Source organism: Chlorocebus sabaeus, chromosome 26 (assembly GCF_047675955.1).
Source record: "Chlorocebus sabaeus isolate Y175 chromosome 26, mChlSab1.0.hap1, whole genome shotgun sequence".
NCBI classification, from domain to species: domain Eukaryota; kingdom Metazoa; phylum Chordata; class Mammalia; order Primates; family Cercopithecidae; genus Chlorocebus; species Chlorocebus sabaeus.
Window position 1 is genome coordinate 34314768 of NC_132929.1, and position 6810 is coordinate 34321577.

General features: G+C 42.0%; 1 non-coding gene across 1 annotated transcript; it reads right to left on the minus strand.

The window, feature by feature from the left end:
* Window positions 1-1620: 1620 nt before the first annotated feature.
* LOC119628250 (small nucleolar RNA U3) lies at window positions 1621-1836 on the minus strand. Its single transcript, XR_005244543.1, has one exon. It is a non-coding gene; the product is annotated as a small nucleolar RNA U3 (small nucleolar RNA).
* Between the last annotated feature and the right edge of the window lie 4974 nt (window positions 1837-6810).

Consider the following 6810-nt stretch of genomic DNA (forward strand, 5'->3'; position numbering starts at 1 on the left):
GCATAATTCAAAGTGGCTTAGTAAGCAAGGCATCACTGAAAAAAAAATTAACTGAATGATTCTTCTGGCTAATTCATCCAACTATTCAACTTACTAGGCCACAATCAAATCTATCGAGGGAATAGGTTGGTACCAGACCATCCACATGTTCGGGGACCTCCACAATAGATGGTGATCAAAGCACACTTCAGCAAACCCTTACACTGTGGGATATTCTCTGGACTCCGTGCAGACCACTATCTCCCTTCCTGTTATTATATGATTTCTTTAGAAATAATATAATTGATTAGACCACTTTTTTTTTTTTTTTGCATTTATTCAGACTTTGATTCTATTTCCAGCCTTACTCTCACTTCTTTTAAACACTGAACAAATCCTGTCTTCTAAGGTAACTGTTACAAATAGCTAAGCTGACCGGGTACAGTGGCTCACGCCTGTAATCCCAACACTTTCGGAGGCTGAGGCAGGTGGATCACCCAAGGTCGGGAGTTCCAGACCAGCCTGGCCAACGTGGTGAAACCCTGTTTCTACTAAAAATACAGAATTAGGCCAGGCATGGTGGCTCATGCCTGTAATCCCAGCACTTTGGGAGGCTGAGGTGGGCGGATCACGAGGTCAGGAGTTCTGAGACCAGTCTGGCCAATATGGTCAAACCTGGTCTCTACTAAACATATAAAAAATTAGGCCGGGCACGGTGGCTCACGCCTGTAATCCTAGCACTTTGGGAGGCCGAAATGCGCAGATTGCCTGAGCTCAGGAGTTCAAGACCAGCCTGGGCAACATGGTGCAACTCCGTTTCTACTAAAATCCAAAAAAAAATCAGCCTGGTGTGGTGGTGGGCACCCGCAATCCCAGCTAAGCAGGAGGCTGAGGCAGAAGAATTGCTTGAACCCGGGAGGCGGAGGTTGTAGTGAGCCGAGACCGTGCCACTGAACTCCAGCCTGGACAAAAATGTGAAACTCTGTCTCAGAAAAAAAAAAAAAGAAAAAAATTAGCCAGGTATAGTGGTGGGCACCTGTAGTCTCAGCTACTTGGGAGGCTGAGGCAGGAGAATTGCTTGAACCCAGGAGGTGGAGGTTGCACTAAGCCGAGCCCAGATGGTGCCACTGCACTCCAGCCCGGGCGACAGAGTGAGACTCCGTCTGAAAAAAAAAAAAAAAAAAAGAGAGAGAAAGAAAAAATTAGCCAGGCATGCTGAGGCAGGAGAATTGCTTGAACCCAAGAGGTGGAGGTTTCAGTGAGCTGAGATCGCGCCATTGCACTCCAGCCTAGGTGATAAGAACGAAACTCCATCTAAAACAAACAAACAAACAAAAATAGCTAAGCTGATTTATTCTGTTGATTTGGTTATTTAATTATCTTTCTGAAAAGCACTTCATACTACCCCTTAAGCACTGCCTGTAGGGGTCATATTTTTATTTTACTTATAGACACTTACGTTTTGTCTTCCTAACCAACTTGAGGGCAGTGGCAATAAGAATATATTTAAAAATATATTTATAATTTATAAACTCCTTATTATAAGTTCCATTTCATCTACAGTACCACATAGCAAAATCATCCAAGCTATTTTCCTCCTGGTTTTTTTTGTTTCTTTCATTCTTTGTTTTTTTAATAGGAACCACTCAGACTGCATCCTTTCCCTCTTACTTTGCCAAAGGAAGAGAAAAACTATAATCAATGGCAAATGGCAGTTGCAGCGAAGCAACACCAGGACCCGGCTTCACACTCGGGAGACAACACTGTGCCTCCTCCTCATGGTTTCTGATGTTCTACACATTCAGAGAAACTTCTCTAGTAACGAACTATAGAAATGATCCCTGAAAGTATAGTCTTCCTTTTTTTGTTTCTTTTACAAAACGTGAAAACTGAAGTAAATTTATGAATTTACTTTTACCCAAGCTTGTAAAATTAGTCAGTGGCAGGACCAGGTTCTTGTAGTCTCCATTCATCACGCTTTCGGCTACATTGGGTTGCCTCCATGTGACCATGCTTCATATTCTCTTTTGTGCCCCAAAGCACCACATCATAGACAGTTAGTGAAAATTATGAGGTTCAGTATTGTGATTATAAACCAAATGGGTCCGAATTCTTACTGTTTGCATATTAACAAAACTATACTTCTCAACGATGCAAGTAGTTTTTGCCTGATATCATTCTAGGTCAGTGTTCCTCAAAGTAGAGCTCATGAAATAACTGCATTAGAGTTACTTAGGATGCTTATCAAAACCGCAGAGTCCCCAGCCTGGGCAACATAGAGAGAACTCATCTCCACAAATAATTTAAAAATTAGACAGGTATGGTGACGCACTCTTGTGGTCTCAGCTCCTCTGGAGGCTGAGGAGGGAGAATCACTTAAATCCAGGAGGTCAAGACTGCAGTGAGCCCTGATACCCCCACTGCACTCCAGCCTGGGCGACACAGTGAGACCCCATCTCAAAAAACAAACAAACAAACAAACAAACAAACAAACAAACAAAAACCCCTGCAGATTACACAGCTTTTCTCCAGTTCCGTTGAATAGAGTTCCTGGGGCTAGAGCCTAGAAACCCATTGTAATAGACTTCCCACATGGGAGTTAATTACACCAAAGTTTGGCAACCACCGTTTTAAACAAACATAGTAAGGGATGTAGTGAAAATAAAAGACCAGGTACTGCTGGAAAGTCAGTGTCAACACATAAAAACAGCAGAAAAGAGGACATATTTCCCCAATTCTAAGATACCCTCAATTGTAAGATACACCATTGATTTAATAGTAGCCTTTGAAGAAAACAGTGGTTTACTAGTTTTTATAAAATGGGTATGTTTAGGTTTTGTCTTAAGAAAGCAAAATTAGGGCCGGGCGCGGTGGCTCAAGCCTGTAATCCCAGCACTTTGGGAGGCCGAGACGGGCGGATCACGAGGTCAGGAGATCGAGACCATCCTGGCTAACACGGTGAAACCCCGTCTCTACTAAAAATACAAGAAAATTAGCCGGGCGAGGCGGCGGGCGCCTGTAGTCCCAGTTACTAGGGAGGCTGAGGCAGGAGAATGGCGTGAACCCGGGGGGGCGGAGCTTGCAGTGAGCCGAGATCGCGCCACTGCACTCCAGCCTGGGGCACAGAGCGAGACTCCGTCTCAAAAAAAAAAAAAAAAAAAGAAAGCAAAATTAGGCCAGGCGTGGTGTAATCCTAAAACTTTAGGAGGCTGAGTGTGGAGGATTATTTGAGGTCAGGAGTTTGAGACCAGCCTGGGCAACATTGCAAGACCCCATTCTCTTTAGCCAAGTGAGGTGGTACATGCCTATAGTCCTAGCTACTCAGGAGATGTGGTGAGAGGATTGCTTGAACCCAGGAGTTCAAGGCTGTAGTGATCTCTGATTGTGCCACTGCACTCCAGTCTGGGCGAAAGAATGAAACCTTTCAAATTCAAAATAGGACTTCTTGACTGTGAGAAAAATAAAACAGAACCACTTGACTGACTGAGAGAATGATACTAATATGAAAAAAAAGATGAGACAGACAAGAACCAAAAACAATTTGACGCCAGAATGATAAATATAGTCTTAGACATTACTTTGAAAGTATATCTGTCTGTCGCCGGGCGCGGTGGCTCACGCCTGTAATCCCAGCACTTTGGGAGGCCGAGACGGGCGGATCATGAGGTCAGGAGATCGAGACCATCCTGGCTAACACGGTGAAACCCCGTCTCTACTGAAAAATACAAAAAACTAGCCGGGCGAGGTGGCGGCGCCTGTGGTCCCAGCTTCTAGGGAGGCTGAGGCAGGAGAATGGCGTGAACCCGGGAGGCGGAGCTTGCAGTGAGCTGAGATCGCACCATTGCACTCCAGCCTGGGCGACAGAGCGAGACTCCGTCTCAAAAAAAAAAAAAAACAAACAAACAAAAAAGAAAGTATATCTGTCTGTCTACACACACACACACACACACACACACACACACACACACACACCCCTCTCAAGGAAAAGTGTATAGAAAAACACAGCCAAAAGAGCATTGCATAGTTCTGGAGGATTGCATGGTTCCAGAAGAGTAATGAAAAATAACAGTGAATATGGAGGGTGAATTTAGAAGCCTCTCACTGTCTCTTGCTAAGGTTTATTTATTTGTCACATAAGTCAGAAGGGGTTGCTTCCCCCAATGCTAGAGTAGTAATTCTCAAACTTTATCAAAGATCAGAATCACCCAGAGGTCTTGTTAAAACACACAGCTCCTGATTCTGTAGATCTGGAGTAGGGCTCAAGAATTTTCATTTTTAACCAGTTCCCAGGTGATACTGATACTACCAACCCAAAAACCATACTTTGAGAACTAGAGTCGACAGATGTCTGACAAACTGGTGGGCTGGCAGGGCAGAAGTATTTCTGAGAAAAGTTCTAAGGAAAGAATGAGGCAGGCACAATACATGTGATCCAATGACAAAATTTTAACCATTGGCCATAAGACTAGGCAAGCAAGGATTCTAAGTTGAAGATGTTATATATTTCTTACGTTCACTTCTGGTGCAACCTACCTGGAATCACATTTCGCCCTCACTTTGAAAAAGGACTACATAAAGGCTACATAAGTAAAACTGAGAGAAGTGTTTCATTAATACTGTCGCACATTAGGGCTATAATAAGAGGGAAGAGAAAATTATTTCCCTCCATTCACCATCAAGTATTTTTAACATTACCAGGACAGATGGGCATCTGGTAAAGCAGCATGGAGTAGAAGCAGCACCTGGTGGAATATCATAGGATTGGACTTATTTCTAAACAGGTGTGGGACTCCCCATGGGGGCTCTCAGAAATAATTGAGTCGGGGATGTTCTTTGCAGGAGGCTGGAGTTTCTGCAAGCCGTTGAAGGCCAGAGCCAGGGCAATTTGAGTTACATGGAAACCTTTGATTTTTAACTCAGAATTTTCTCACATATCTTGAATAGAAGGCTAAAAGAGGAGAAGTAAATGTATATATGCCCTGTACTTGTGCAATCTTCTGGTCTGAGCTAATTTTGATGCAGCTAACAATAAAGAACGATCAGTTTATTTTCCATAGCATTATCAACATAACAAAGCCAAGATGTTTGAACTATAGCTCTTGTAGGTTTATGCAGAATAAGATAAGGAAGAGATCATAGGCTGGAGAGTAATTAGAATGCTGCTACACTCTAGTGGTAAGGAGATAAGGACTCAGGAGTGGCCCCAAAGGGAATGAAGGAAAGGGGTATATAATATCAGCAAGACTTATCGATGAGATAATAATCAGTAAACTAGCATAAAAATCAAAGATGGCACCAAATTTTCTGTCATGATAGCCAAAAATAATACAATTCAACTAAGAAAGGCTGAATTTTAGGTCAGGCGTGGTGGCTCACGCCTGTAATCCCAGCACTTTGGGAGGCCGAGGTGGGCAGATCACCTGAAGTCGGGAGTTGGAGACCAGCCTGACCAACATGGAGAAACCCCATCTCTACTAAAAATATAAATGGCCACGCCTGTAATCCCGGCTACTTGGGAGGCTGACAGGAGAATTGCTTGAACCTGGGAGGCCAAGGTTGCAGTGAGCCGAGATCATGCCATTGCACTCCAGCCTGGGTAACAAGAGCGAAGCTCTGTCTCAAAAAAAAAAAGAAAAACTGAATTTTAAAAGAATCATTTTGATGTATTTTTTGGATTTCTTAAGCCTGAGGTGGTAATCAGCCTGTTATTTTAATTAGACAAGCACTGTATAGCTTAAATCTTCCTTATTTCACTGTAAAACATTTTTCTTCATCTAAATTTTTATAACATTTACTGTTTGTGCTAGTCATTTAGGGTTAATTATAAAGTGAGTATTCTCAATGATCATTTCATGTGAACATACTTCTTAATTCCCCAAACAACTTTGTACTCCCAAACAATAAGTCCAATGTTTTACACTTATATCCCCCATATCTCACTCTCTAGCACAATCACTATATGTTCACTGAGTATACTTTTCTGAAGTGTATGGTTCAGATATCTTTTGAAAAATATAAAGGATATATTAAAAATTATAATCAATATTCTAAAAGATGATAAAAGGTCAGGATGCCATTAAATAAACACTAGAATGATTTATTGGAAATTAAATATGCAAAGTAGAATAAAAAGATGAAGAGTGTAAAATCAGAGAAAAGATAAGAATTATAAAATAAAACCTGATAATTTCACAGAACTGAAGGACATAAGTTTCTACACTGAATGTGATCACACAAGTAGCCAGCCCAATAAACAGAGCAAGACCCACACAAAGATATATCAAATACGAAATGTCAGAACATCAAGAATAAGAGAAGATCAATAAACTTCAGAGAGAAGTAAGAGGTTCTAGACAAAGGTTGTGGAGTCACAATAATATCAGACTTCTCTATAATTACCTAGAAGCTAGAATACAATTGAAGAATTACTTTAAAATGAAGAAAAAGTATTTCCAACCTTCAATTTTATACCCAGCTGAACTATAAAATGTAAAAACCTACAAGGTCTACAAAAATTTACTTCCCTTGCGCTCTTCCTCAGGAAGCTAATTAAGAATACATTTGGGCTGGGCATGGTGGCTAACTCCTGTAATCCCAGCACTTTGGGAGGCCAAGGCGGGTGGATCACAAGGTCAGGAGTCCAAGACCAGCCTGGCCAAGATGATGAAACCCCATCTCTACTAAAAATATAAAAATTTGTTGGGTATGGTGGCAGGCGTTTATAATCCCAGCTACTTGGTAGACTGAGGCAGAAAATTGCTTGAACCCAGGAGGCAGAGGTTGCAGTGAGCCGAGATCATGCCACTGCACTCTAGCCTGGGCCACAGAGCT